This window comes from Schistocerca cancellata, unplaced genomic scaffold (genome assembly GCF_023864275.1).
Source record: "Schistocerca cancellata isolate TAMUIC-IGC-003103 unplaced genomic scaffold, iqSchCanc2.1 HiC_scaffold_316, whole genome shotgun sequence".
Classification (NCBI taxonomy): Eukaryota; Metazoa; Arthropoda; class Insecta; order Orthoptera; family Acrididae; genus Schistocerca; species Schistocerca cancellata.
In genome coordinates this window covers 244,907-270,013 of record NW_026046334.1, presented here as the reverse complement: position 1 = coordinate 270,013, position 25,107 = coordinate 244,907, and the positions used below count along the sequence as shown (strand labels likewise).

The 25,107-nt window shown below is 47.6% G+C and overlaps 49 non-coding genes across 49 annotated transcripts; all 49 read right to left on the bottom strand.

The window, feature by feature from the left end:
- Window positions 1–444: 444 nt before the first annotated feature.
- On the bottom strand, window positions 445–516 carry Trnat-agu (transfer RNA threonine (anticodon AGU)). The gene has a single exon. It is a non-coding gene; the product is annotated as a tRNA-Thr (tRNA).
- A 321-nt stretch (window positions 517–837) lies between these two features.
- On the bottom strand, window positions 838–910 carry Trnak-cuu (transfer RNA lysine (anticodon CUU)). The gene has a single exon. It is a non-coding gene; the product is annotated as a tRNA-Lys (tRNA).
- A 440-nt stretch (window positions 911–1,350) lies between these two features.
- Window positions 1,351–1,423, bottom strand: Trnar-ucg (transfer RNA arginine (anticodon UCG)). The gene has a single exon. It is a non-coding gene; the product is annotated as a tRNA-Arg (tRNA).
- A 548-nt stretch (window positions 1,424–1,971) lies between these two features.
- On the bottom strand, window positions 1,972–2,043 carry Trnat-agu (transfer RNA threonine (anticodon AGU)). The gene has a single exon. It is a non-coding gene; the product is annotated as a tRNA-Thr (tRNA).
- Window positions 2,044–2,364: 321 nt separating this feature from the next.
- On the bottom strand, window positions 2,365–2,437 carry Trnak-cuu (transfer RNA lysine (anticodon CUU)). The gene has a single exon. It is a non-coding gene; the product is annotated as a tRNA-Lys (tRNA).
- A 440-nt stretch (window positions 2,438–2,877) lies between these two features.
- Trnar-ucg (transfer RNA arginine (anticodon UCG)) lies at window positions 2,878–2,950 on the bottom strand. Its single transcript has one exon. It is a non-coding gene; the product is annotated as a tRNA-Arg (tRNA).
- A 548-nt stretch (window positions 2,951–3,498) lies between these two features.
- On the bottom strand, window positions 3,499–3,570 carry Trnat-agu (transfer RNA threonine (anticodon AGU)). Its single transcript has one exon. It is a non-coding gene; the product is annotated as a tRNA-Thr (tRNA).
- A 321-nt stretch (window positions 3,571–3,891) lies between these two features.
- Window positions 3,892–3,964, bottom strand: Trnak-cuu (transfer RNA lysine (anticodon CUU)). Its single transcript has one exon. It is a non-coding gene; the product is annotated as a tRNA-Lys (tRNA).
- Window positions 3,965–4,404: 440 nt separating this feature from the next.
- On the bottom strand, window positions 4,405–4,477 carry Trnar-ucg (transfer RNA arginine (anticodon UCG)). The gene has a single exon. It is a non-coding gene; the product is annotated as a tRNA-Arg (tRNA).
- Window positions 4,478–5,025: 548 nt separating this feature from the next.
- Window positions 5,026–5,097, bottom strand: Trnat-agu (transfer RNA threonine (anticodon AGU)). Its single transcript has one exon. It is a non-coding gene; the product is annotated as a tRNA-Thr (tRNA).
- Window positions 5,098–5,418: 321 nt separating this feature from the next.
- Trnak-cuu (transfer RNA lysine (anticodon CUU)) lies at window positions 5,419–5,491 on the bottom strand. Its single transcript has one exon. It is a non-coding gene; the product is annotated as a tRNA-Lys (tRNA).
- A 440-nt stretch (window positions 5,492–5,931) lies between these two features.
- Window positions 5,932–6,004, bottom strand: Trnar-ucg (transfer RNA arginine (anticodon UCG)). The gene has a single exon. It is a non-coding gene; the product is annotated as a tRNA-Arg (tRNA).
- Window positions 6,005–6,552: 548 nt separating this feature from the next.
- Trnat-agu (transfer RNA threonine (anticodon AGU)) lies at window positions 6,553–6,624 on the bottom strand. Its single transcript has one exon. It is a non-coding gene; the product is annotated as a tRNA-Thr (tRNA).
- A 321-nt stretch (window positions 6,625–6,945) lies between these two features.
- Window positions 6,946–7,018, bottom strand: Trnak-cuu (transfer RNA lysine (anticodon CUU)). Its single transcript has one exon. It is a non-coding gene; the product is annotated as a tRNA-Lys (tRNA).
- A 439-nt stretch (window positions 7,019–7,457) lies between these two features.
- Trnar-ucg (transfer RNA arginine (anticodon UCG)) lies at window positions 7,458–7,530 on the bottom strand. The gene has a single exon. It is a non-coding gene; the product is annotated as a tRNA-Arg (tRNA).
- A 572-nt stretch (window positions 7,531–8,102) lies between these two features.
- Trnat-agu (transfer RNA threonine (anticodon AGU)) lies at window positions 8,103–8,174 on the bottom strand. Its single transcript has one exon. It is a non-coding gene; the product is annotated as a tRNA-Thr (tRNA).
- Window positions 8,175–8,495: 321 nt separating this feature from the next.
- Trnak-cuu (transfer RNA lysine (anticodon CUU)) lies at window positions 8,496–8,568 on the bottom strand. Its single transcript has one exon. It is a non-coding gene; the product is annotated as a tRNA-Lys (tRNA).
- A 440-nt stretch (window positions 8,569–9,008) lies between these two features.
- On the bottom strand, window positions 9,009–9,081 carry Trnar-ucg (transfer RNA arginine (anticodon UCG)). Its single transcript has one exon. It is a non-coding gene; the product is annotated as a tRNA-Arg (tRNA).
- Window positions 9,082–9,635: 554 nt separating this feature from the next.
- On the bottom strand, window positions 9,636–9,707 carry Trnat-agu (transfer RNA threonine (anticodon AGU)). The gene has a single exon. It is a non-coding gene; the product is annotated as a tRNA-Thr (tRNA).
- A 321-nt stretch (window positions 9,708–10,028) lies between these two features.
- On the bottom strand, window positions 10,029–10,101 carry Trnak-cuu (transfer RNA lysine (anticodon CUU)). Its single transcript has one exon. It is a non-coding gene; the product is annotated as a tRNA-Lys (tRNA).
- Window positions 10,102–10,541: 440 nt separating this feature from the next.
- Window positions 10,542–10,614, bottom strand: Trnar-ucg (transfer RNA arginine (anticodon UCG)). The gene has a single exon. It is a non-coding gene; the product is annotated as a tRNA-Arg (tRNA).
- Window positions 10,615–11,165: 551 nt separating this feature from the next.
- On the bottom strand, window positions 11,166–11,237 carry Trnat-agu (transfer RNA threonine (anticodon AGU)). The gene has a single exon. It is a non-coding gene; the product is annotated as a tRNA-Thr (tRNA).
- Window positions 11,238–11,558: 321 nt separating this feature from the next.
- Window positions 11,559–11,631, bottom strand: Trnak-cuu (transfer RNA lysine (anticodon CUU)). Its single transcript has one exon. It is a non-coding gene; the product is annotated as a tRNA-Lys (tRNA).
- A 440-nt stretch (window positions 11,632–12,071) lies between these two features.
- Window positions 12,072–12,144, bottom strand: Trnar-ucg (transfer RNA arginine (anticodon UCG)). Its single transcript has one exon. It is a non-coding gene; the product is annotated as a tRNA-Arg (tRNA).
- Window positions 12,145–12,695: 551 nt separating this feature from the next.
- Window positions 12,696–12,767, bottom strand: Trnat-agu (transfer RNA threonine (anticodon AGU)). Its single transcript has one exon. It is a non-coding gene; the product is annotated as a tRNA-Thr (tRNA).
- A 321-nt stretch (window positions 12,768–13,088) lies between these two features.
- On the bottom strand, window positions 13,089–13,161 carry Trnak-cuu (transfer RNA lysine (anticodon CUU)). The gene has a single exon. It is a non-coding gene; the product is annotated as a tRNA-Lys (tRNA).
- A 440-nt stretch (window positions 13,162–13,601) lies between these two features.
- Window positions 13,602–13,674, bottom strand: Trnar-ucg (transfer RNA arginine (anticodon UCG)). Its single transcript has one exon. It is a non-coding gene; the product is annotated as a tRNA-Arg (tRNA).
- A 560-nt stretch (window positions 13,675–14,234) lies between these two features.
- Window positions 14,235–14,306, bottom strand: Trnat-agu (transfer RNA threonine (anticodon AGU)). The gene has a single exon. It is a non-coding gene; the product is annotated as a tRNA-Thr (tRNA).
- Window positions 14,307–14,627: 321 nt separating this feature from the next.
- Trnak-cuu (transfer RNA lysine (anticodon CUU)) lies at window positions 14,628–14,700 on the bottom strand. The gene has a single exon. It is a non-coding gene; the product is annotated as a tRNA-Lys (tRNA).
- A 439-nt stretch (window positions 14,701–15,139) lies between these two features.
- On the bottom strand, window positions 15,140–15,212 carry Trnar-ucg (transfer RNA arginine (anticodon UCG)). Its single transcript has one exon. It is a non-coding gene; the product is annotated as a tRNA-Arg (tRNA).
- Window positions 15,213–15,781: 569 nt separating this feature from the next.
- Trnat-agu (transfer RNA threonine (anticodon AGU)) lies at window positions 15,782–15,853 on the bottom strand. Its single transcript has one exon. It is a non-coding gene; the product is annotated as a tRNA-Thr (tRNA).
- Window positions 15,854–16,174: 321 nt separating this feature from the next.
- On the bottom strand, window positions 16,175–16,247 carry Trnak-cuu (transfer RNA lysine (anticodon CUU)). The gene has a single exon. It is a non-coding gene; the product is annotated as a tRNA-Lys (tRNA).
- Window positions 16,248–16,687: 440 nt separating this feature from the next.
- Trnar-ucg (transfer RNA arginine (anticodon UCG)) lies at window positions 16,688–16,760 on the bottom strand. The gene has a single exon. It is a non-coding gene; the product is annotated as a tRNA-Arg (tRNA).
- A 554-nt stretch (window positions 16,761–17,314) lies between these two features.
- Trnat-agu (transfer RNA threonine (anticodon AGU)) lies at window positions 17,315–17,386 on the bottom strand. The gene has a single exon. It is a non-coding gene; the product is annotated as a tRNA-Thr (tRNA).
- A 321-nt stretch (window positions 17,387–17,707) lies between these two features.
- Window positions 17,708–17,780, bottom strand: Trnak-cuu (transfer RNA lysine (anticodon CUU)). The gene has a single exon. It is a non-coding gene; the product is annotated as a tRNA-Lys (tRNA).
- A 440-nt stretch (window positions 17,781–18,220) lies between these two features.
- Window positions 18,221–18,293, bottom strand: Trnar-ucg (transfer RNA arginine (anticodon UCG)). The gene has a single exon. It is a non-coding gene; the product is annotated as a tRNA-Arg (tRNA).
- A 554-nt stretch (window positions 18,294–18,847) lies between these two features.
- Window positions 18,848–18,919, bottom strand: Trnat-agu (transfer RNA threonine (anticodon AGU)). Its single transcript has one exon. It is a non-coding gene; the product is annotated as a tRNA-Thr (tRNA).
- A 321-nt stretch (window positions 18,920–19,240) lies between these two features.
- On the bottom strand, window positions 19,241–19,313 carry Trnak-cuu (transfer RNA lysine (anticodon CUU)). The gene has a single exon. It is a non-coding gene; the product is annotated as a tRNA-Lys (tRNA).
- A 440-nt stretch (window positions 19,314–19,753) lies between these two features.
- Window positions 19,754–19,826, bottom strand: Trnar-ucg (transfer RNA arginine (anticodon UCG)). Its single transcript has one exon. It is a non-coding gene; the product is annotated as a tRNA-Arg (tRNA).
- Window positions 19,827–20,374: 548 nt separating this feature from the next.
- On the bottom strand, window positions 20,375–20,446 carry Trnat-agu (transfer RNA threonine (anticodon AGU)). Its single transcript has one exon. It is a non-coding gene; the product is annotated as a tRNA-Thr (tRNA).
- A 321-nt stretch (window positions 20,447–20,767) lies between these two features.
- Trnak-cuu (transfer RNA lysine (anticodon CUU)) lies at window positions 20,768–20,840 on the bottom strand. The gene has a single exon. It is a non-coding gene; the product is annotated as a tRNA-Lys (tRNA).
- A 440-nt stretch (window positions 20,841–21,280) lies between these two features.
- Trnar-ucg (transfer RNA arginine (anticodon UCG)) lies at window positions 21,281–21,353 on the bottom strand. Its single transcript has one exon. It is a non-coding gene; the product is annotated as a tRNA-Arg (tRNA).
- A 563-nt stretch (window positions 21,354–21,916) lies between these two features.
- Window positions 21,917–21,988, bottom strand: Trnat-agu (transfer RNA threonine (anticodon AGU)). The gene has a single exon. It is a non-coding gene; the product is annotated as a tRNA-Thr (tRNA).
- A 321-nt stretch (window positions 21,989–22,309) lies between these two features.
- On the bottom strand, window positions 22,310–22,382 carry Trnak-cuu (transfer RNA lysine (anticodon CUU)). Its single transcript has one exon. It is a non-coding gene; the product is annotated as a tRNA-Lys (tRNA).
- Window positions 22,383–22,821: 439 nt separating this feature from the next.
- Trnar-ucg (transfer RNA arginine (anticodon UCG)) lies at window positions 22,822–22,894 on the bottom strand. Its single transcript has one exon. It is a non-coding gene; the product is annotated as a tRNA-Arg (tRNA).
- Window positions 22,895–23,475: 581 nt separating this feature from the next.
- Trnat-agu (transfer RNA threonine (anticodon AGU)) lies at window positions 23,476–23,547 on the bottom strand. Its single transcript has one exon. It is a non-coding gene; the product is annotated as a tRNA-Thr (tRNA).
- A 321-nt stretch (window positions 23,548–23,868) lies between these two features.
- Window positions 23,869–23,941, bottom strand: Trnak-cuu (transfer RNA lysine (anticodon CUU)). Its single transcript has one exon. It is a non-coding gene; the product is annotated as a tRNA-Lys (tRNA).
- Window positions 23,942–24,381: 440 nt separating this feature from the next.
- On the bottom strand, window positions 24,382–24,454 carry Trnar-ucg (transfer RNA arginine (anticodon UCG)). The gene has a single exon. It is a non-coding gene; the product is annotated as a tRNA-Arg (tRNA).
- Window positions 24,455–25,008: 554 nt separating this feature from the next.
- On the bottom strand, window positions 25,009–25,080 carry Trnat-agu (transfer RNA threonine (anticodon AGU)). Its single transcript has one exon. It is a non-coding gene; the product is annotated as a tRNA-Thr (tRNA).
- Window positions 25,081–25,107: the final 27 nt, after the last annotated feature.

Here is a 25,107-nt window from a genome sequence, read left to right as displayed (position 1 = left end):
ACTAAAAGTACGACGCTACTTCTTGCTGTGTCCCATCGCAAGTTACATTCAAGCCCTTATGACGCTGATCAAACAAGAGGTGGCAAATCAGCTTCAATCGCTTAGTGCCATCTCAGTCGCTTGCAGAAGGTACCTCACCCTATGTGATACAATGGCGAGTTGTCGCTATTACCAAAGCGGCGGCGGCGGCGCCGACGACGACGACGACAATCGCGAGGGTCATTATCAGGGGTAGAAAATACATCACAAGAACTAAGTATTTCACGTCGGCATTCTCCGGAGACTGCCAAAAGCTGCAGATTCTGGTGCCCACTTTAATAGCACCATTCACACTATTCATTTGCGAGAGCATTTCTTAAATACCGCACCCATTCATAATTTTTTTTATCCTTGACCGCTTTTTTCGAAAGGGCCACGGTGGGAGGGGCTGTTACAAAATTCATTTGCCTCCTGTGAGGATCGAACTCACGACCTCTGGTTTACTAGACCAGCGCTCTGCCACTGAGCTAAGGAGGCGCCTCCTAGCGCCCTTTTCGGGTACTTTGTTCTTACAGAGTAGTGAATCGGAGCCCTTCAGCTCGAAACGCACCGCATGAGCGACCATTATTTGCATTTAGTTAGCACAGCTGCTGCTTTCCTACACATCTCACACTATATCGATGTACAACTAAAATTCCAAAACAACACATTTATTTCATTTCAGAGTCACTTTCAGCTTCAAATACCGTTCCTCTGATATTCATACGAAGCTAGGCATCGTCGTAACCCGTTACGTTCATTACGCAAGGCTCACGAGAGGGGCGCATGTTGGATCCGCGTAGACACAAAATTTTGCGCCGCCCAGCGTGGGGCTCGAACCCACGACCCTGAGATTAAGAGTCTCATGCTCTACCGACTGAGCTAGCCGGGCTGCACGCAATGCGTTACGAGCCATACAATACTGATTTGACCTGCGACCATCTATTGAAGATTCTTTTGACTACAACTTATTTCCTGCTGCCACAAATCAGCTACAATCCTATTCAATGAAAAATTGTCTCCGAAAGGCATCAAATCTGCTTGAAATGATACGTGGCTATCAGCACCATTATTCAACACACATGCTCGACAGTGCGCAGACGCCTGTGGCGTAGCCCTTGGCTCCTGAATCAGATGCAGTAGTTCCAACAAAAACTCTCCTGAACGGCACTGTGCCGAAAACTTCGCTACAGATCACCCTTGTCTTGCTTGTGCTTCTGGTAGACGCCGGTTTTGCAGCCAGGAAGCGGACAGCAGCAACTTCCAACTAGTTTTAGAGTACTCAAACAACACAGTAAAACAGCATGCATCTTTTGCAGAACAGGAAAAACTCGACCGTGACAGGATTCGAACCTGCAATCTTCGGATCCGAAGTCCGACGCCTTATCCATTAGGCCACACGGTCACTGGTGCAGTATACTTCTCCACACACACTTCATTTTCGCCATTTGTACACTTGGCAGAATGAATTTCCCATCTTTGACGCAGTTCTCCATCTCAAATTTCAGTACTAAAAGTACGACGCTACTTCTTGCTGTGTCCCATCGCAAGTTACATTCAAGCCCTTATGACGCTGATCAAACAAGAGGTGGCAAATCAGCTTCAATCGCTTAGTGCCATCTCAGTCGCTTGCAGAAGGTACCTCACCCTATGTGATACAATGGCGAGTTGTCGCTATTACCAAAGCGGCGGCGGCGGCGCCGACGACGACGACGACAATCGCGAGGGTCATTATCAGGGGTAGAAAATACATCACAAGAACTAAGTATTTCACGTCGGCATTCTCCGGAGACTGCCAAAAGCTGCAGATTCTGGTGCCCACTTTAATAGCACCATTCACACTATTCATTTGCGAGAGCATTTCTTAAATACCGCACCCATTCATAATTTTTTTTATCCTTGACCGCTTTTTTCGAAAGGGCCACGGTGGGAGGGGCTGTTACAAAATTCATTTGCCTCCTGTGAGGATCGAACTCACGACCTCTGGTTTACTAGACCAGCGCTCTGCCACTGAGCTAAGGAGGCGCCTCCTAGCGCCCTTTTCGGGTACTTTGTTCTTACAGAGTAGTGAATCGGAGCCCTTCAGCTCGAAACGCACCGCATGAGCGACCATTATTTGCATTTAGTTAGCACAGCTGCTGCTTTCCTACACATCTCACACTATATCGATGTACAACTAAAATTCCAAAACAACACATTTATTTCATTTCAGAGTCACTTTCAGCTTCAAATACCGTTCCTCTGATATTCATACGAAGCTAGGCATCGTCGTAACCCGTTACGTTCATTACGCAAGGCTCACGAGAGGGGCGCATGTTGGATCCGCGTAGACACAAAATTTTGCGCCGCCCAGCGTGGGGCTCGAACCCACGACCCTGAGATTAAGAGTCTCATGCTCTACCGACTGAGCTAGCCGGGCTGCACGCAATGCGTTACGAGCCATACAATACTGATTTGACCTGCGACCATCTATTGAAGATTCTTTTGACTACAACTTATTTCCTGCTGCCACAAATCAGCTACAATCCTATTCAATGAAAAATTGTCTGCGAAAGGCATCAAATCTGCTTGAAATGATACGTGGCTATCAGCACCATTATTCAACACACATGCTCGACAGTGCGCAGACGCCTGTGGCGTAGCCCTTGGCTCCTGAATCAGATGCAGTAGTTCCAACAAAAACTCTCCTGAACGGCACTGTGCCGAAAACTTCGCTACAGATCACCCTTGTCTTGCTTGTGCTTCTGGTAGACGCCGGTTTTGCAGCCAGGAAGCGGACAGCAGCAACTTCCAACTAGTTTTAGAGTACTCAAACAACACAGTAAAACAGCATGCATCTTTTGCAGAACAGGAAAAACTCGACCGTGACAGGATTCGAACCTGCAATCTTCGGATCCGAAGTCCGACGCCTTATCCATTAGGCCACACGGTCACTGGTGCAGTATACTTCTCCACACACACTTCATTTTCGCCATTTGTACACTTGGCAGAATGAATTTCCCATCTTTGACGCAGTTCTCCATCTCAAATTTCAGTACTAAAAGTACGACGCTACTTCTTGCTGTGTCCCATCGCAAGTTACATTCAAGCCCTTATGACGCTGATCAAACAAGAGGTGGCAAATCAGCTTCAATCGCTTAGTGCCATCTCAGTCGCTTGCAGAAGGTACCTCACCCTATGTGATACAATGGCGAGTTGTCGCTATTACCAAAGCGGCGGCGGCGGCGCCGACGACGACGACGACAATCGCGAGGGTCATTATCAGGGGTAGAAAATACATCACAAGAACTAAGTATTTCACGTCGGCATTCTCCGGAGACTGCCAAAAGCTGCAGATTCTGGTGCCCACTTTAATAGCACCATTCACACTATTCATTTGCGAGAGCATTTCTTAAATACCGCACCCATTCATAATTTTTTTTATCCTTGACCGCTTTTTTCGAAAGGGCCACGGTGGGAGGGGCTGTTACAAAATTCATTTGCCTCCTGTGAGGATCGAACTCACGACCTCTGGTTTACTAGACCAGCGCTCTGCCACTGAGCTAAGGAGGCGCCTCCTAGCGCCCTTTTCGGGTACTTTGTTCTTACAGAGTAGTGAATCGGAGCCCTTCAGCTCGAAACGCACCGCATGAGCGACCATTATTTGCATTTAGTTAGCACAGCTGCTGCTTTCCTACACATCTCACACTATATCGATGTACAACTAAAATTCCAAAACAACACATTTATTTCATTTCAGAGTCACTTTCAGCTTCAAATACCGTTCCTCTGATATTCATACGAAGCTAGGCATCGTCGTAACCCGTTACGTTCATTACGCAAGGCTCACGAGAGGGGCGCATGTTGGATCCGCGTAGACACAAAATTTTGCGCCGCCCAGCGTGGGGCTCGAACCCACGACCCTGAGATTAAGAGTCTCATGCTCTACCGACTGAGCTAGCCGGGCTGCACGCAATGCGTTACGAGCCATACAATACTGATTTGACCTGCGACCATCTATTGAAGATTCTTTTGACTACAACTTATTTCCTGCTGCCACAAATCAGCTACAATCCTATTCAATGAAAAATTGTCTCCGAAAGGCATCAAATCTGCTTGAAATGATACGTGGCTATCAGCACCATTATTCAACACACATGCTCGACAGTGCGCAGACGCCTGTGGCGTAGCCCTTGGCTCCTGAATCAGATGCAGTAGTTCCAACAAAAACTCTCCTGAACGGCACTGTGCCGAAAACTTCGCTACAGATCACCCTTGTCTTGCTTGTGCTTCTGGTAGACGCCGGTTTTGCAGCCAGGAAGCGGACAGCAGCAACTTCCAACTAGTTTTAGAGTACTCAAACAACACAGTAAAACAGCATGCATCTTTTGCAGAACAGGAAAAACTCGACCGTGACAGGATTCGAACCTGCAATCTTCGGATCCGAAGTCCGACGCCTTATCCATTAGGCCACACGGTCACTGGTGCAGTATACTTCTCCACACACACTTCATTTTCGCCATTTGTACACTTGGCAGAATGAATTTCCCATCTTTGACGCAGTTCTCCATCTCAAATTTCAGTACTAAAAGTACGACGCTACTTCTTGCTGTGTCCCATCGCAAGTTACATTCAAGCCCTTATGACGCTGATCAAACAAGAGGTGGCAAATCAGCTTCAATCGCTTAGTGCCATCTCAGTCGCTTGCAGAAGGTACCTCACCCTATGTGATACAATGGCGAGTTGTCGCTATTACCAAAGCGGCGGCGGCGGCGCCGACGACGACGACGACAATCGCGAGGGTCATTATCAGGGGTAGAAAATACATCACAAGAACTAAGTATTTCACGTCGGCATTCTCCGGAGACTGCCAAAAGCTGCAGATTCTGGTGCCCACTTTAATAGCACCATTCACACTATTCATTTGCGAGAGCATTTCTTAAATACCGCACCCATTCATAATTTTTTTTATCCTTGACCGCTTTTTTCGAAAGGGCCACGGTGGGAGGGGCTGTTACAAAATTCATTTGCCTCCTGTGAGGATCGAACTCACGACCTCTGGTTTACTAGACCAGCGCTCTGCCACTGAGCTAAGGAGGCGCCTCCTAGCGCCCTTTTCGGGTACTTTGTTCTTACAGAGTAGTGAATCGGAGCCCTTCAGCTCGAAACGCACCGCATGAGCGACCATTATTTGCATTTAGTTAGCACAGCTGCTGCTTTCCTACACATCTCACACTATATCGATGTACAACTAAAATTCCAAAACAACACATTTATTTCATTTCAGAGTCACTTTCAGCTTCAAATACCGTTCCTCTGATATTCATACGAAGCTAGGCATCGTCGTAACCCGTTACGTTCATTACGCAAGGCTCACGAGAGGGGCGCATGTTGGATCCGCGTAGACACAAAATTTTGCGCCGCCCAGCGTGGGGCTCGAACCCACGACCCTGAGATTAAGAGTCTCATGCTCTACCGACTGAGCTAGCCGGGCTGCACGCAATGCGTTACGAGCCATACAATACTGATTTGACCTGCGACCATCTATTGAAGATTCTTTTGACTACAACTTATTTCCTGCTGCCACAAATCAGCTACAATCCTATTCAATGAAAAATTGTCTCCGAAAGGCATCAAATCTGCTTGAAATGATACGTGGCTATCAGCACCATTATTCAACACACATGCTCGACAGTGCGCAGACGCCTGTGGCGTAGCCCTTGGCTCCTGAATCAGATGCAGTAGTTCCAACAAAAACTCTCCTGAACGGCACTGTGCCGAAAACTTCGCTACAGATCACCCTTGTCTTGCTTGTGCTTCTGGTAGACGCCGGTTTTGCAGCCAGGAAGCGGACAGCAGCAACTTCCAACTAGTTTTAGAGTACTCAAACAACACAGTAAAACAGCATGCATCTTTTGCAGAACAGGAAAAACTCGACCGTGACAGGATTCGAACCTGCAATCTTCGGATCCGAAGTCCGACGCCTTATCCATTAGGCCACACGGTCACTGGTGCAGTATACTTCTCCACACACACTTCATTTTCGCCATTTGTACACTTGGCAGAATGAATTTCCCATCTTTGACGCAGTTCTCCATCTCAAATTTCAGTACTAAAAGTACGACGCTACTTCTTGCTGTGTCCCATCGCAAGTTACATTCAAGCCCTTATGACGCTGATCAAACAAGAGGTGGCAAATCAGCTTCAATCGCTTAGTGCCATCTCAGTCGCTTGCAGAAGGTACCTCACCCTATGTGATACAATGGCGAGTTGTCGCTATTACCAAAGCGGCGGCGGCGGCGCCGACGACGACGACGACAATCGCGAGGGTCATTATCAGGGGTAGAAAATACATCACAAGAACTAAGTATTTCACGTCGGCATTCTCCGGAGACTGCCAAAAGCTGCAGATTCTGGTGCCCACTTTAATAGCACCATTCACACTATTCATTTGCGAGAGCATTTCTTAAATACCGCACCCATTCATAATTTTTTTTATCCTTGACCGCTTTTTTCGAAAGGGCCACGGTGGGAGGGGCTGTTACAAAATTCATTTGCCTCCTGTGAGGATCGAACTCACGACCTCTGGTTTACTAGACCAGCGCTCTGCCACTGAGCTAAGGAGGCGCCTCCTAGCGCCCTTTTCGGGTACTTTGTTCTTACAGAGTAGTGAATCGGAGCCCTTCAGCTCGAAACGCACCGCATGAGCGACCATTATTTGCATTTAGTTAGCACAGCTGCTGCTTTCCTACACATCTCACACTATATCGATGTACAACTAAAATTCCAAAACAACACATTTATTTCATTTCAGAGTCACTTTCAGCTTCAAATACCGTTCCTCTGATATTCATACGAAGCTAGGCATCGTCGTAACCCGTTACGTTCATTACGCAAGGCTCACGAGAGGGGCGCATGTTGGATCCGCGTAGACACAAAATTTTGCGCCGCCCAGCGTGGGGCTCGAACCCACGACCCTGAGATTAAGAGTCTCATGCTCTACCGACTGAGCTAGCCGGGCTGCACGCAATGCGTTACGAGCCATACAATACTGATTTGACCTGCGACCATCTATTGAAGATTCTTTTGACTACAACTTATTTCCTGCTGCCACAAATCAGCTACAATCCTATTCAATGAAAAATTGTCTCCGAAAGGCATCAAATCTGCTTGAAATGATACGTGGCTATCAGCACCATTATTCAACACACATGCTCGACAGTGCGCAGACGCCTGTGGCGTAGCCCTTGGCTCCTGAATCAGATGCAGTAGTTCCAACAAAAACTCTCCTGAACGGCACTGTGCCGAAAACTTCGCTACAGATCACCCTTGTCTTGCTTGTGCTTCTGGTAGACGCCGGTTTTGCAGCAGGAAGCGGACAGCAGCAACTTCCAACTAGTTTTAGAGTACTCAAACAACACAGTAAAACAGCATGCATCTTTTGCAGAACAGGAAAAACTCGTCCGTGACAGGATTCGAACCTGCAATCTTCGGATCCGAAGTCCGACGCCTTATCCATTAGGCCACACGGTCACTGGTGCAGTATACTTCTCCACACACACTTCATTTTCGCCATTTGTACACTTGGCAGAATGAATTTCCCATCTTTGACGCAGTTCTCCATCTCAAATTTCAGTACTAAAAGTACGACGCTACTTCTTGCTGTGTCCCATCGCAAGTTACATTCAAGCCCTTATGACGCTGATCAAACAAGAGGTGGCAAATCAGCTTCAATCGCTTAGTGCCATCTCAGTCGCTTGCAGAAGGTACCTCACCCTATGTGATACAATGGCGAGTTGTCGCTATTACCAAAGCGGCGGCGGCGGCGCCGACGACGACGACGACGACGACGACGACGACGACGACGACAATCGCGAGGGTCTTTATCAGGGGTAGAAAATACATCACAAGAACTAAGTATTTCACGTCGGCATTCTCCGGAGACTGCCAAAAGCTGCAGATTCTGGTGCCCACTTTAATAGCACCATTCACACTATTCATTTGCGAGAGCATTTCTTAAATACCGCACCCATTCATAATTTTTTTTATCCTTGACCGCTTTTTTCGAAAGGGCCACGGTGGGAGGGGCTGTTACAAAATTCATTTGCCTCCTGTGAGGATCGAACTCACGACCTCTGGTTTACTAGACCAGCGCTCTGCCACTGAGCTAAGGAGGCGCCTCCTAGCGCCCTTTTCGGGTACTTTGTTCTTACAGAGTAGTGAATCGGAGCCCTTCAGCTCGAAACGCACCGCATGAGCGACCATTATTTGCATTTAGTTAGCACAGCTGCTGCTTTCCTACACATCTCACACTATATCGATGTACAACTAAAATTCCAAAACAACACATTTATTTCATTTCAGAGTCACTTTCAGCTTCAAATACCGTTCCTCTGATATTCATACGAAGCTAGGCATCGTCGTAACCCGTTACGTTCATTACGCAAGGCTCACGAGAGGGGCGCATGTTGGATCCGCGTAGACACAAAATTTTGCGCCGCCCAGCGTGGGGCTCGAACCCACGACCCTGAGATTAAGAGTCTCATGCTCTACCGACTGAGCTAGCCGGGCTGCACGCAACGCGTTACGAGCCATACAATACTGATTTGACCTGCGACCATCTATTGAAGATTCTTTTGACTACAACTTATTTCCTGCTGCCACAAATCAGCTACAATCCTATTCAATGAAAAATTGTCTCCGAAAGGCATCAAATCTGCTTGAAATGATACGTGGCTATCAGCACCATTATTCAACACACATGCTCGACAGTGCGCAGACGCCTGTGGCGTAGCCCTTGGCTCCTGAATCAGATGCAGTAGTTCCAACAAAAACTCTCCTGAACGGCACTGTGCCGAAAACTTCGCTACAGATCACCCTTGTCTTGCTTGTGCTTCTGGTAGACGCCGGTTTTGCAGCCAGGAAGCGGACAGCAGCAACTTCCAACTAGTTTTAGAGTACTCAAACAACACAGTAAAACAGCATGCATCTTTTGCAGAACAGGAAAAACTCGACCGTGACAGGATTCGAACCTGCAATCTTCGGATCCGAAGTCCGACGCCTTATCCATTAGGCCACACGGTCACTGGTGCAATATACTTCTCCACACACACTTCATTTTCGCCATTTGTACACTTGGCAGAATGAATTTCCCATCTTTGACGCAGTTCTCCATCTCAAATTTCAGTACTAAAAGTACGACGCTACTTCTTGCTGTGTCCCATCGCAAGTTACATTCAAGCCCTTATGACGCTGATCAAACAAGAGGTGGCAAATCAGCTTCAATCGCTTAGTGCCATCTCAGTCGCTTGCAGAAGGTACCTCACCCTATGTGATACAATGGCGAGTTGTCGCTATTACCAAAGCGGCGGCGGCGGCGCCGGCGCCGACGACGACGACGACATTCGCGAGGGTCTTTATCAGGGGTAGAAAATACATCACAAGAACTAAGTATTTCACGTCGGCATTCTCCGGAGACTGCCAAAAGCTGCAGATTCTGGTGCCCACTTTAATAGCACCATTCACACTATTCATTTGCGAGAGCATTTCTTAAATACCGCACCCATTCATAATTTTTTTTATCCTTGACCGCTTTTTTCGAAAGGGCCAGGGTGGGAGGGGCTGTTACAAAATTCATTTGCCTCCTGTGAGGATCGAACTCACGACCTCTGGTTTACTAGACCAGCTCTCAGCCACTGAGCTAAGGAGGCGCCTCCTAGCGCCTTTTTCGGGTACTTTGTTCTTACGGAGTAGTGAATCGGAGCCCTTCAGCTCGAAACGCACCGCATGAGCGACCATTATTTGCATTTAGTTAGCACAGCTGCTGCTTTCCTACACATCTCACACTATATCGATGTACAACTAAAATTCCAAAACAACACATTTATTTCATTTCAGAGTCACTTTCAGCTTCAAATACCGTTCCTCTGATATTCATACGAAGCTAGGCATCGTCGTAACCCGTTACGTTCATTACGCAAGGCTCACGAGAGGGGCGCATGTTGGATCCGCGTAGACACAAAATTTTGCGCCGCCCAGCGTGGGGCTCGAACCCACGACCCTGAGATTAAGAGTCTCATGCTCTACCGACTGAGCTAGCCGGGCTGCACGCAACGCGTTACGAGCCATACAATACTGATTTGACCTGCGACCATCTATTGAAGATTCTTTTGACTACAACTTATTTCCTGCTGCCACAAATCAGCTACAATCCTATTCAATGAAAAATTGTCTCCGAAAGGCATCAAATCTGCTTGAAATGATACGTGGCTATCAGCACCATTATTCAACACACATGCTCGACAGTGCGCAGACGCCTGTGGCGTAGCCCTTGGCTCCTGAATCAGATGCAGTAGTTCCAACAAAAACTCTCCTGAACGGCACTGTGCCGAAAACTTCGCTACAGATCACCCTTGTCTTGCTTGTGCTTCTGGTAGACGCCGGTTTTGCAGCCAGGAAGCGGACAGCAGCAACTTCCAACTAGTTTTAGAGTACTCAAACAACACAGTAAAACAGCATGCATCTTTTGCAGAACAGGAAAAACTCGACCGTGACAGGATTCGAACCTGCAATCTTCGGATCCGAAGTCCGACGCCTTATCCATTAGGCCACACGGTCACTGGTGCAATATACTTCTCCACACACACTTCATTTTCGCCATTTGTACACTTGGCAGAATGAATTTCCCATCTTTGACGCAGTTCTCCATCTCAAATTTCAGTACTAAAAGTACGACGCTACTTCTTGCTGTGTCCCATCGCAAGTTACATTCAAGCCCTTATGACGCTGATCAAACAAGAGGTGGCAAATCAGCTTCAATCGCTTAGTGCCATCTCAGTCGCTTGCAGAAGGTACCTCACCCTATGTGATACAATGGCGAGTTGTCGCTATTACCAAAGCGGCGGCGGCGGCGCCGACGACGACGACGACGACAATCGCGAGGGTCATTATCAGGGGTAGAAAATACATCACAAGAACTAAGTATTTCACGTCGGCATTCTCCGGAGACTGCCAAAAGCTGCAGATTCTGGTGCCCACTTTAATAGCACCATTCACACTATTCATTTGCGAGAGCATTTCTTAAATACCGCACCCATTCATAATTTTTTTTATCCTTGACCGCTTTTTTCGAAAGGGCCACGGTGGGAGGGGCTGTTACAAAATTCATTTGCCTCCTGTGAGGATCGAACTCACGACCTCTGGTTTACTAGACCAGCGCTCTGCCACTGAGCTAAGGAGGCGCCTCCTAGCGCCCTTTTCGGGTACTTTGTTCTTACAGAGTAGTGAATCGGAGCCCTTCAGCTCGAAACGCACCGCATGAGCGACCATTATTTGCATTTAGTTAGCACAGCTGCTGCTTTCCTACACATCTCACACTATATCGATGTACAACTAAAATTCCAAAACAACACATTTATTTCATTTCAGAGTCACTTTCAGCTTCAAATACCGTTCCTCTGATATTCATACGAAGCTAGGCATCGTCGTAACCCGTTACGTTCATTACGCAAGGCTCACGAGAGGGGCGCATGTTGGATCCGCGTAGACACAAAATTTTGCGCCGCCCAGCGTGGGGCTCGAACCCACGACCCTGAGATTAAGAGTCTCATGCTCTACCGACTGAGCTAGCCGGGCTGCACGCAATGCGTTACGAGCCATACAATACTGATTTGACCTGCGACCATCTATTGAAGATTCTTTTGACTACAACTTATTTCCTGCTGCCACAAATCAGCTACAATCCTATTCAATGAAAAATTGTCTCCGAAAGGCATCAAATCTGCTTGAAATGATACGTGGCTATCAGCACCATTATTCAACACACATGCTCGACAGTGCGCAGACGCCTGTGGCGTAGCCCTTGGCTCCTGAATCAGATGCAGTAGTTCCAACAAAAACTCTCCTGAACGGCACTGTGCCGAAAACTTCGCTACAGATCACCCTTGTCTTGCTTGTGCTTCTGGTAGACGCCGGTTTTGCAGCCAGGAAGCGGACAGCAGCAACTTCCAACTAGTTTTAGAGTACTCAAACAACACAGTAAAACAGCATGCATCTTTTGCAGAACAGGAAAAACTCGACCGTGACAGGATTCGAACCTGCAATCTTCGGATCCGAAGTCCGACGCCTTATCCATTAGGCCACACGGTCACTGGTGCAATATACTTCTCCACACACACTTCATTTTCGCCATTTGTACACTTGGCAGAATGAATTTCCCATCTTTGACGCAGTTCTCCATCTCAAATTTCAGTACTAAAAGTACGACGCTACTTCTTGCTGTGTCCCATCGCAAGTTACATTCAAGCCCTTATGACGCTGATCAAACAAGAGGTGGCAAATCAGCTTCAATCGCTTAGTGCCATCTCAGTCGCTTGCAGAAGGTACCTCACCCTATGTGATACAATGGCGAGTTGTCGCTATTACCAAAGCGGCGGCGGCGGCGCCGACGACGACGACGACGACAATCGCGAGGGTCATTATCAGGGGTAGAAAATACATCACAAGAACTAAGTATTTCACGTCGGCATTCTCCGGAGACTGCCAAAAGCTGCAGATTCTGGTGCCCACTTTAATAGCACCATTCACACTATTCATTTGCGAGAGCATTTCTTAAATACCGCACCCATTCATAATTTTTTTTATCCTTGACCGCTTTTTTCGAAAGGGCCACGGTGGGAGGGGCTGTTACAAAATTCATTTGCCTCCTGTGAGGATCGAACTCACGACCTCTGGTTTACTAGACCAGCGCTCTGCCACTGAGCTAAGGAGGCGCCTCCTAGCGCCCTTTTCGGGTACTTTGTTCTTACAGAGTAGTGAATCGGAGCCCTTCAGCTCGAAACGCACCGCATGAGCGACCATTATTTGCATTTAGTTAGCACAGCTGCTGCTTTCCTACACATCTCACACTATATCGATGTACAACTAAAATTCCAAAACAACACATTTATTTCATTTCAGAGTCACTTTCAGCTTCAAATACCGTTCCTCTGATATTCATACGAAGCTAGGCATCGTCGTAACCCGTTACGTTCATTACGCAAGGCTCACGAGAGGGGCGCATGTTGGATCCGCGTAGACACAAAATTTTGCGCCGCCCAGGGTGGGGCTCGAACCCACGACCCTGAGATTAAGAGTCTCATGCTCTACCGACTGAGCTAGCCGGGCTGCACGCAATGCGTTACGAGCCATACAATACTGATTTGACCTGCGACCATCTATTGAAGATTCTTTTGACTACAACTTATTTCCTGCTGCCACAAATCAGCTACAATCCTATTCAATGAAAAATTGTCTCCGAAAGGCATCAAATCTGCTTGAAATGATACGTGGCTATCAGCACCATTATTCAACACACATGCTCGACAGTGCGCAGACGCCTGTGGCGTAGCCCTTGGCTCCTGAATCAGATGCAGTAGTTCCAACAAAAACTCTCCTGAACGGCACTGTGCCGAAAACTTCGCTACAGATCACCCTTGTCTTGCTTGTGCTTCTGGTAGACGCCGGTTTTGCAGCCAGGAAGCGGACAGCAGCAACTTCCAACTAGTTTTAGAGTACTCAAACAACACAGTAAAACAGCATGCATCTTTTGCAGAACAGGAAAAACTCGACCGTGACAGGATTCGAACCTGCAATCTTCGGATCCGAAGTCCGACGCCTTATCCATTAGGCCACACGGTCACTGGTGCAGTATACTTCTCCACACGCACTTCATTTTCGCCATTTGTACACTTGGCAGAATGAATTTCCCATCTTTGACGCAGTTCTCCATCTCAAATTTCAGTACTAAAAGTACGACGCTACTTCTTGCTGTGTCCCATCGCAAGTTACATTCAAGCCCTTATGACGCTGATCAAACAAGAGGTGGCAAATCAGCTTCAATCGCTTAGTGCCATCTCAGTCGCTTGCAGAAGGTACCTCACCCTATGTGATACAATGGCGAGTTGTCGCTATTACCAAAGCGGCGGCGGCGGCGCCGACGACGACGACGACGACGACGACGACAATCGCGAGGGTCTTTATCAGGGGTAGAAAATACATCACAAGAACTAAGTATTTCACGTCGGCATTCTCCGCAGACTGCCAAAAGCTGCAGATTCTTGTGCCCACTTTAATAGCACCATTCACACTATTCATTTGCGAGAGCATTTCTTAAATACCGCACCCATTCATAATTTTTTTTATCCTTGACCGCTTTTTTCGAAAGGGCCACGGTGGGAGGGGCTGTTACAAAATTCATTTGCCTCCTGTGAGGATCGAACTCACGACCTCTGGTTTACTAGACCAGCGCTCTGCCACTGAGCTAAGGAGGCGCCTCCTAGCGGCCTTTTCGGGTACTTTGTTCTTACAGAGTAGTGAATCGGAGCCCTTCAGCTCGAAACGCACCGCATGAGCGACCATTATTTGCATTTAGTTAGCACAGCTGCTGCTTTCCTACACATCTCACACTATATCGATGTACAACTAAAATTCCAAAACAACACATTTATTTCATTTCAGAGTCACTTTCAGCTTCAAATACCGTTCCTCTGATATTCATACGAAGCTAGGCATCGTCGTAACCCGTTACGTTCATTACGCAAGGCTCACGAGAGGGGCGCATGTTGGATCCGCGTAGACACAAAATTTTCCGCCGCCCAGCGTGGGGCTCGAACCCACGACCCTGAGATTAAGAGTCTCATGCTCTACCGACTGAGCTAGCCGGGCTGCACGCAATGCGTTACGAGCCATACAATACTGATTTGACCTGCGACCATCTATTGAAGATTCTTTTGACTACAACTTATTTCCTGCTGCCACAAATCAGCTACAATCCTATTCAATGAAAAATTGTCTCCGAAAGGCATCAAATCTGCTTGAAATGATACGTGGCTATCAGCACCATTATTCAACACACATGCTCGACAGTGCGCAGACGCCTGTGGCGTAGCCCTTGGCTCCTGAATCAGATGCAGTAGTTCCAACAAAAACTCTCCTGAACGGCACTGTGCCGAAAACTTCGCTACAGATCACCCTTGTCTTGCTTGTGCTTCTGGTAGACGCCGGTTTTGCAGCAGGAAGCGGACAGCAGCAACTTCCAACTAGTTTTAGAGTACTCAAACAACACAGTAAAACAGCATGCATCTTTTGCAGAACAGGAAAAACTCGTCCGTGACAGGATTCGAACCTGCAATCTTCGGATCCGAAGTCCGACGCCTTATCCATTAGGCCACACGGTCACTGGTGCAGTATACTTCTCCACACACACTTCATTTTCGCCATTTGTACACTTGGCAGAATGAATTTCCCATCTTTGACGCAGTTCTCCATCTCAAATTTCAGTACTAAAAGTACGACGCTACTTCTTGCTGTGTCCCATCGCAAGTTACATTCAAGCCCTTATGACGCTGATCAAACAAGAGGTGGCAAATCAGCTTCAATCGCTTAGTGCCATCTCAGTCGCTTGCAGAAGGTACCTCACCCTATGTGATACAATGGCGAGTTGTCGCTATTACCAAAGCGGCGGCGGCGGCGCCGACGACGACGACGACGACGACGACGACGACGACGACAATCGCGAGGGTCTTTATCAGGGGTAGAAAATACATCACAAGAACTAAGTATTTCACGTCGGCATTCTCCGGAGACTGCCAAAAGCTGCAGATTCTGGTGCCCACTTTAATAGCACCATTCACACTATTCATTTGCGAGAGCATTTCTTAAATACCGCACCCATTCATAATTTTTTTTATCCTTGACCGCTTTTTTCGAAAGGGCCACGGTGGGAGGGGCTGTTACAAAATTCATTTGCCTCCTGTGAGGATCGAACTCACGACCTCTGGTTTACTAGACCAGCGCTCTGCCACTGAGCTAAGGAGGCGCCTCCTAGCGCCCTTTTCGGGTACTTTGTTCTTACAGAGTAGTGAATCGGAGCCCTTCAGCTCGAAACGCACCGCATGAGCGACCATTATTTGCATTTAGTTAGCACAGCTGCTGCTTTCCTACACATCTCACACTATATCGATGTACAACTAAAATTCCAAAACAACACATTTATTTCATTTCAGAGTCACTTTCAGCTTCAAATACCGTTCCTCTGATATTCATACGAAGCTAGGCATCGTCGTAACCCGTTACGTTCATTACGCAAGGCTCACGAGAGGGGCGCATGTTGGATCCGCGTAGACACAAAATTTTGCGCCGCCCAGCGTGGGGCTCGAACCCACGACCCTGAGATTAAGAGTCTCATGCTCTACCGACTGAGCTAGCCGGGCTGCACGCAACGCGTTACGAGCCATACAATACTGATTTGACCTGCGACCATCTATTGAAGATTCTTTTGACTACAACTTATTTCCTGCTGCCACAAATCAGCTACAATCCTATTCAATGAAAAATTGTCTCCGAAAGGCATCAAATCTGCTTGAAATGATACGTGGCTATCAGCACCATTATTCAACACACATGCTCGACAGTGCGCAGACGCCTGTGGCGTAGCCCTTGGCTCCTGAATCAGATGCAGTAGTTCCAACAAAAACTCTCCTGAACGGCACTGTGCCGAAAACTTCGCTACAGATCACCCTTGTCTTGCTTGTGCTTCTGGTAGACGCCGGTTTTGCAGCCAGGAAGCGGACAGCAGCAACTTCCAACTAGTTTTAGAGTACTCAAACAACACAGTAAAACAGCATGCATCTTTTGCAGAACAGGAAAAACTCGACCGTGACAGGATTCGAACCTGCAATCTTCGGATCCGAAGTCCGACGCCTTATCCATTAGGCCACACGGTCACTGGTGCAATATACTTCTCCACACACACTTCATTTTCGCCATTTGTACACTTGGCAGAATGAATTTCCCATCTTTGACGCAGTTCTCCATCTCAAATTTCAGTACTAAAAGTACGACGCTACTTCTTGCTGTGTCCCATCGCAAGTTACATTCAAGCCCTTATGACGCTGATCAAACAAGAGGTGGCAAATCAGCTTCAATCGCTTAGTGCCATCTCAGTCGCTTGCAGAAGGTACCTCACCCTATGTGATACAATGGCGAGTTGTCGCTATTACCAAAGCGGCGGCGGCGGCGCCGGCGCCGACGACGACGACGACATTCGCGAGGGTCTTTATCAGGGGTAGAAAATACATCACAAGAACTAAGTATTTCACGTCGGCATTCTCCGGAGACTGCCAAAAGCTGCAGATTCTGGTGCCCACTTTAATAGCACCATTCACACTATTCATTTGCGAGAGCATTTCTTAAATACCGCACCCATTCATAATTTTTTTTATCCTTGACCGCTTTTTTCGAAAGGGCCAGGGTGGGAGGGGCTGTTACAAAATTCATTTGCCTCCTGTGAGGATCGAACTCACGACCTCTGGTTTACTAGACCAGCTCTCAGCCACTGAGCTAAGGAGGCGCCTCCTAGCGCCTTTTTCGGGTACTTTGTTCTTACGGAGTAGTGTATCGGAGCCCTTCAGCTCGAAACGCACCGCATGAGCGACCATTATTTGCATTTAGTTAGCACAGCTGCTGCTTTCCTACACATCTCACACTATATCGATGTACAACTAAAATTCCAAAACAACACATTTATTTCATTTCAGAGTCACTTTCAGCTTCAAATACCGTTCCTCTGATATTCATACGAAGCTAGGCATCGTCGTAACCCGTTACGTTCATTACGCAAGGCTCACGAGAGGGGCGCATGTTGGATCCGCGTAGACACAAAATTTTGCGCCGCCCAGCGTGGGGCTCGAACCCACGACCCTGAGATTAAGAGTCTCATGCTCTACCGACTGAGCTAGCCGGGCTGCACGCAACGCGTTACGAGCCATACAATACTGATTTGACCTGCGACCATCTATTGAAGATTCTTTTGACTACAACTTATTTCCTGCTGCCACAAATCAGCTACAATCCTATTCAATGAAAAATTGTCTCCGAAAGGCATCAAATCTGCTTGAAATGATACGTGGCTATCAGCACCATTATTCAACACACATGCTCGACAGTGCGCAGACGCCTGTGGCGTAGCCCTTGGCTCCTGAATCAGATGCAGTAGTTCCAACAAAAACTCTCCTGAACGGCACTGTGCCGAAAACTTCGCTACAGATCACCCTTGTCTTGCTTGTGCTTCTGGTAGACGCCGGTTTTGCAGCCAGGAAGCGGACAGCAGCAACTTCCAACTAGTTTTAGAGTACTCAAACAACACAGTAAAACAGCATGCATCTTTTGCAGAACAGGAAAAACTCGACCGTGACAGGATTCGAACCTGCAATCTTCGGATCCGAAGTCCGACGCCTTATCCATTAGGCCACACGGTCACTGGTGCAATATACTTCTCCACACACACTTCATTTTCGCCATTTGTACACTTGGCAGAATGAATTTCCCATCTTTGACGCAGTTCTCCATCTCAAATTTCAGTACTAAAAGTACGACGCTACTTCTTGCTGTGTCCCATCGCAAGTTACATTCAAGCCCTTATGACGCTGATCAAACAAGAGGTGGCAAATCAGCTTCAATCGCTTAGTGCCATCTCAGTCGCTTGCAGAAGGTACCTCACCCTATGTGATACAATGGCGAGTTGTCGCTATTACCAAAGCGGCGGCGGCGGCGCCGACGACGACGACGACGACGACAATCGCGAGGGTCATTATCAGGGGTAGAAAATACATCACAAGAACTAAGTATTTCACGTCGGCATTCTCCGGAGACTGCCAAAAGCTGCAGATTCTGGTGCCCACTTTAATAGCACCATTCACACTATTCATTTGCGAGAGCATTTCTTAAATACCGCACCCATTCATAATTTTTTTTATCCTTGACCGCTTTTTTCGAAAGGGCCACGGTGGGAGGGGCTGTTACAAAATTCATTTGCCTCCTGTGAGGATCGAACTCACGACCTCTGGTTTACTAGACCAGCGCTCTGCCACTGAGCTAAGGAGGCGCCTCCTAGCGCCCTTTTCGGGTACTTTGTTCTTACAGAGTAGTGAATCGGAGCCCTTCAGCTCGAAACGCACCGCATGAGCGACCATTATTTGCATTTAGTTAGCACAGCTGCTGCTTTCCTACACATCTCACACTATATCGATGTACAACTAAAATTCCAAAACAACACATTTATTTCATTTCAGAGTCACTTTCAGCTTCAAATACCGTTCCTCTGATATTCATACGAAGCTAGGCATCGTCGTAACCCGTTACGTTCATTACGCAAGGCTCACGAGAGGGGCGCATGTTGGATCCGCGTAGACACAAAATTTTGCGCCGCCCAGCGTGGGGCTCGAACCCACGACCCTGAGATTAAGAGTCTCATGCTCTACCGACTGAGCTAGCCGGGCTGCACGCAATGCGTTACGAGCCATACAATACTGATTTGACCTGCGACCATCTATTGAAGATTCTTTTGACTACAACTTATTTCCTGCTGCCACAAATCAGCTACAATCCTATTCAATGAAAAATTGTCTCCGAAAGGCATCAAATCTGCTTGAAATGATACGTGGCTATCAGCACCATTATTCAACACACATGCTCGACAGTGCGCAGACGCCTGTGGCGTAGCCCTTGGCTCCTGAATCAGATGCAGTAGTTCCAACAAAAACTCTCCTGAACGGCACTGTGCCGAAAACTTCGCTACAGATCACCCTTGTCTTGCTTGTGCTTCTGGTAGACGCCGGTTTTGCAGCCAGGAAGCGGACAGCAGCAACTTCCAACTAGTTTTAGAGTACTCAAACAACACAGTAAAACAGCATGCATCTTTTGCAGAACAGGAAAAACTCGACCGTGACAGGATTCGAACCTGCAATCTTCGGATCCGAAGTCCGACGCCTTATCCATTAGGCCACACGGTCACTGGTGCAGTATACTTCTCCACACACACTTCATTTTCGCCATTTGTACACTTGGCAGAATGAATTTCCCATCTTTGACGCAGTTCTCCATCTCAAATTTCAGTACTAAAAGTACGACGCTACTTCTTGCTGTGTCCCATCGCAAGTTACATTCAAGCCCTTATGACGCTGATCAAACAAGAGGTGGCAAATCAGCTTCAATCGCTTAGTGCCATCTCAGTCGCTTGCAGAAGGTACCTCACCCTATGTGATACAATGGCGAGTTGTCGCTATTACCAAAGCGGCGGCGGCGGCGCCGACGACGACGACGACAATCGCGAGGGTCATTATCAGGGGTAGAAAATACATCACAAGAACTAAGTATTTCACGTCGGCATTCTCCGGAGACTGCCAAAAGCTGCAGATTCTGGTGCCCACTTTAATAGCACCATTCACACTATTCATTTGCGAGAGCATTTCTTAAATACCGCACCCATTCATAATTTTTTTTATCCTTGACCGCTTTTTTCGAAAGGGCCACGGTGGGAGGGGCTGTTACAAAATTCATTTGCCTCCTGTGAGGATCGAACTCACGACCTCTGGTTTACTAGACCAGCGCTCTGCCACTGAGCTAAGGAGGCGCCTCCTAGCGCCCTTTTCGGGTACTTTGTTCTTACAGAGTAGTGAATCGGAGCCCTTCAGCTCGAAACGCACCGCATGAGCGACCATTATTTGCATTTAGTTAGCACAGCTGCTGCTTTCCTACACATCTCACACTATATCGATGTACAACTAAAATTCCAAAACAACACATTTATTTCATTTCAGAGTCACTTTCAGCTTCAAATACCGTTCCTCTGATATTCATACGAAGCTAGGCATCGTCGTAACCCGTTACGTTCATTACGCAAGGCTCACGAGAGGGGCGCATGTTGGATCCGCGTAGACACAAAATTTTGCGCCGCCCAGCGTGGGGCTCGAACCCACGACCCTGAGATTAAGAGTCTCATGCTCTACCGACTGAGCTAGCCGGGCTGCACGCAATGCGTTACGAGCCATACAATACTGATTTGACCTGCGACCATCTATTGAAGATTCTTTTGACTACAACTTATTTCCTGCTGCCACAAATCAGCTACAATCCTATTCAATGAAAAATTGTCTCCGAAAGGCATCAAATCTGCTTGAAATGATACGTGGCTATCAGCACCATTATTCAACACACATGCTCGACAGTGCGCAGACGCCTGTGGCGTAGCCCTTGGCTCCTGAATCAGATGCAGTAGTTCCAACAAAAACTCTCCTGAACGGCACTGTGCCGAAAACTTCGCTACAGATCACCCTTGTCTTGCTTGTGCTTCTGGTAGACGCCGGTTTTGCAGCCAGGAAGCGGACAGCAGCAACTTCCAACTAGTTTTAGAGTACTCAAACAACACAGTAAAACAGCATGCATCTTTTGCAGAACAGGAAAAACTCGTCCGTGACAGGATTCGAACCTGCAATCTTCGGATCCGAAGTCCGACGCCTTATCCATTAGGCCACACGGTCACTGGTGCAGTATACTTCTCCACACACACTTCATTTTCGCCATTTGTACACTTGGCAGAATGAATTTCCCATCTTTGACGCAGTTCTCCATCTCAAATTTCAGTACTAAAAGTACGACGCTACTTCTTGCTGTGTCCCATCGCAAGTTACATTCAAGCCCTTATGACGCTGATCAAACAAGAGGTGGCAAATCAGCTTCAATCGCTTAGTGCCATCTCAGTCGCTTGCAGAAGGTACCTCACCCTATGTGATACAATGGCGAGTTGTCGCTATTACCAAAGCGGCGGCGGCGGCGCCGACGACGACGACGACGACGACGACGACGACAATCGCGAGGGTCTTTATCAGGGGTAGAAAATACATCACAAGAACTAAGTATTTCACGTCGGCATTCTCCGCAGACTGCCAAAAGCTGCAGATTCTTGTGCCCACTTTAATAGCACCATTCACACTATTCATTTGCGAGAGCATTTCTTAAATACCGCACCCATTCATAATTTTTTTTATCCTTGACCGCTTTTTTCGAAAGGGCCACGGTGGGAGGGGCTGTTACAAAATTCATTTGCCTCCTGTGAGGATCGAACTCACGACCTCTGGTTTACTAGACCAGCGCTCTGCCACTGAGCTAAGGAGGCGCCTCCTAGCGCCCTTTTCGGGTACTTTGTTCTTACAGAGTAGTGAATCGGAGCCCTTCAGCTCGAAACGCACCGCATGAGCGACCATTATTTGCATTTAGTTAGCACAGCTGCTGCTTTCCTACACATCTCACACTATATCGATGTACAACTAAAATTCCAAAACAACACATTTATTTCATTTCAGAGTCACTTTCAGCTTCAAATACCGTTCCTCTGATATTCATACGAAGCTAGGCATCGTCGTAACCCGTTACGTTCATTACGCAAGGCTCACGAGAGGGGCGCATGTTGGATCCGCGTAGACACAAAATTTTGCGCCGCCCAGCGTGGGGCTCGAACCCACGACCCTGAGATTAAGAGTCTCATGCTCTACCGACTGAGCTAGCCGGGCTGCACGCAATGCGTTACGAGCCATACAATACTGATTTGACCTGCGACCATCTATTGAAGATTCTTTTGACTACAACTTATTTCCTGCTGCCACAAATCAGCTACAATCCTATTCAATGAAAAATTGTCTCCGAAAGGCATCAAATCTGCTTGAAATGATACGTGGCTATCAGCACCATTATTCAACACACATGCTCGACAGTGCGCAGACGCCTGTGGCGTAGCCCTTGGCTCCTGAATCAGATGCAGTAGTTCCAACAAAAACTCTCCTGAACGGCACTGTGCCGAAAACTTCGCTACAGATCACCCTTGTCTTGCTTGTGCTTCTGGTAGACGCCGGTTTTGCAGCAGGAAGCGGACAGCAGCAACTTCCAACTAGTTTTAGAGTACTCAAACAACACAGTAAAACAGCATGCATCTTTTGCAGAACAGGAAAAACTCGTCCGTGACAGGATTCGAACCTGCAATCTTCGGATCCGAAGTCCGACGCCTTATCCATTAGGCCACACGGTCACTGGTGCAGTATACTTCTCCACACACACTTCATTTTCGCCATTTGTACACTTGGCAGAATGAATTTCCCATCTTTGACGCAGTTCTCCATCTCAAATTTCAGTACTAAAAGTACGACGCTACTTCTTGCTGTGTCCCATCGCAAGTTACATTCAAGCCCTTATGACGCTGATCAAACAAGAGGTGGCAAATCAGCTTCAATCGCTTAGTGCCATCTCAGTCGCTTGCAGAAGGTACCTCACCCTATGTGATACAATGGCGAGTTGTCGCTATTACCAAAGCGGCGGCGGCGGCGCCGACGACGACGACGACGACGACGACGACGACGACGACGACGACGACGACAATCGCGAGGGTCTTTATCAGGGGTAGAAAATACATCACAAGAACTAAGTATTTCACGTCGGCATTCTCCGGAGACTGCCAAAAGCTGCAGATTCTGGTGCCCACTTTAATAGCACCATTCACACTATTCATTTGCGAGAGCATTTCTTAAATACCGCACCCATTCATAATTTTTTTTATCCTTGACCGCTTTTTTCGAAAGGGCCACGGTGGGAGGGGCTGTTACAAAATTCATTTGCCTCCTGTGAGGATCGAACTCACGACCTCTGGTTTACTAGACCAGCGCTCTGCCACTGAGCTAAGGAGGCGCCTCCTAGCGCCCTTTTCGGGTACTTTGTTCTTACAGAGTAGTGAATCGGAGCCCTTCAGCTCGAAACGCACCGCATGAGCGACCATTATTTGCATTTAGTTAGCACAGCTGCTGCTTTCCTACACATCTCACACTATATCGATGTACAACTAAAATTCCAAAACAACACATTTATTTCATTTCAGAGTCACTTTCAGCTTCAAATACCGTTCCTCTGATATTCATACGAAGCTAGGCATCGTCGTAACCCGTTACGTTCATTACGCAAGGCTCACGAGAGGGGCGCATGTTGGATCCGCGTAGACACAAAATTTTGCGCCGCCCAGCGTGGGGCTCGAACCCACGACCCTGAGATTAAGAGTCTCATGCTCTACCGACTGAGCTAGCCGGGCTGCACGCAACGCGTTACGAGCCATACAATACTGATTTGACCTGCGACCATCTATTGAAGATTCTTTTGACTACAACTTATTTCCTGCTGCCACAAATCAGCTACAATCCTATTCAATGAAAAATTGTCTCCGAAAGGCATCAAATCTGCTTGAAATGATACGTGGCTATCAGCACCATTATTCAACACACATGCTCGACAGTGCGCAGACGCCTGTGGCGTAGCCCTTGGCTCCTGAATCAGATGCAGTAGTTCCAACAAAAACTCTCCTGAACGGCACTGTGCCGAAAACTTCGCTACAGATCACCCTTGTCTTGCTTGTGCTTCTGGTAGACGCCGGTTTTGCAGCCAGGAAGCGGACAGCAGCAACTTCCAACTAGTTTTAGAGTACTCAAACAACACAGTAAAACAGCATGCATCTTTTGCAGAACAGGAAAAACTCGACCGTGACAGGATTCGAACCTGCAATCTTCGGATCCGAAGTCCGACGCCTTATCCATTAGGCCACACGGTCACTGGTGCAGTATACTTCTCCACACACACTTCATTTTCGCCATTTGTACACTTGGCAGAATGAATTTCCCATCTTTGACGCAGTTCTCCATCTCAAATTTCAGTACTAAAAGTACGACGCTACTTCTTGCTGTGTCCCATCGCAAGTTACATTCAAGCCCTTATGACGCTGATCAAACAAGAGGTGGCAAATCAGCTTCAATCGCTTAGTGCCATCTCAGTCGCTTGCAGAAGGTACCTCACCCTATGTGATACAATGGCGAGTTGTCGCTATTACCAAAGCGGCGGCGGCGGCGCCGGCGCCGACGACGACGACGACATTCGCGAGGGTCTTTATCAGGGGTAGAAAATACATCACAAGAACTAAGTATTTCACGTCGGCATTCTCCGGAGACTGCCAAAAGCTGCAGATTCTGGTGCCCACTTTAATAGCACCATTCACACTATTCATTTGCGAGAGCATTTCTTAAATACCGCACCCATTCATAATTTTTTTTATCCTTGACCGCTTTTTTCGAAAGGGCCACGGTGGGAGGGGCTGTTACAAAATTCATTTGCCTCCTGTGAGGATCGAACTCACGACCTCTGGTTTACTAGACCAGCGCTCTGCCACTGAGCTAAGGAGGCGCCTCCTAGCGCCCTTTTCGGGTACTT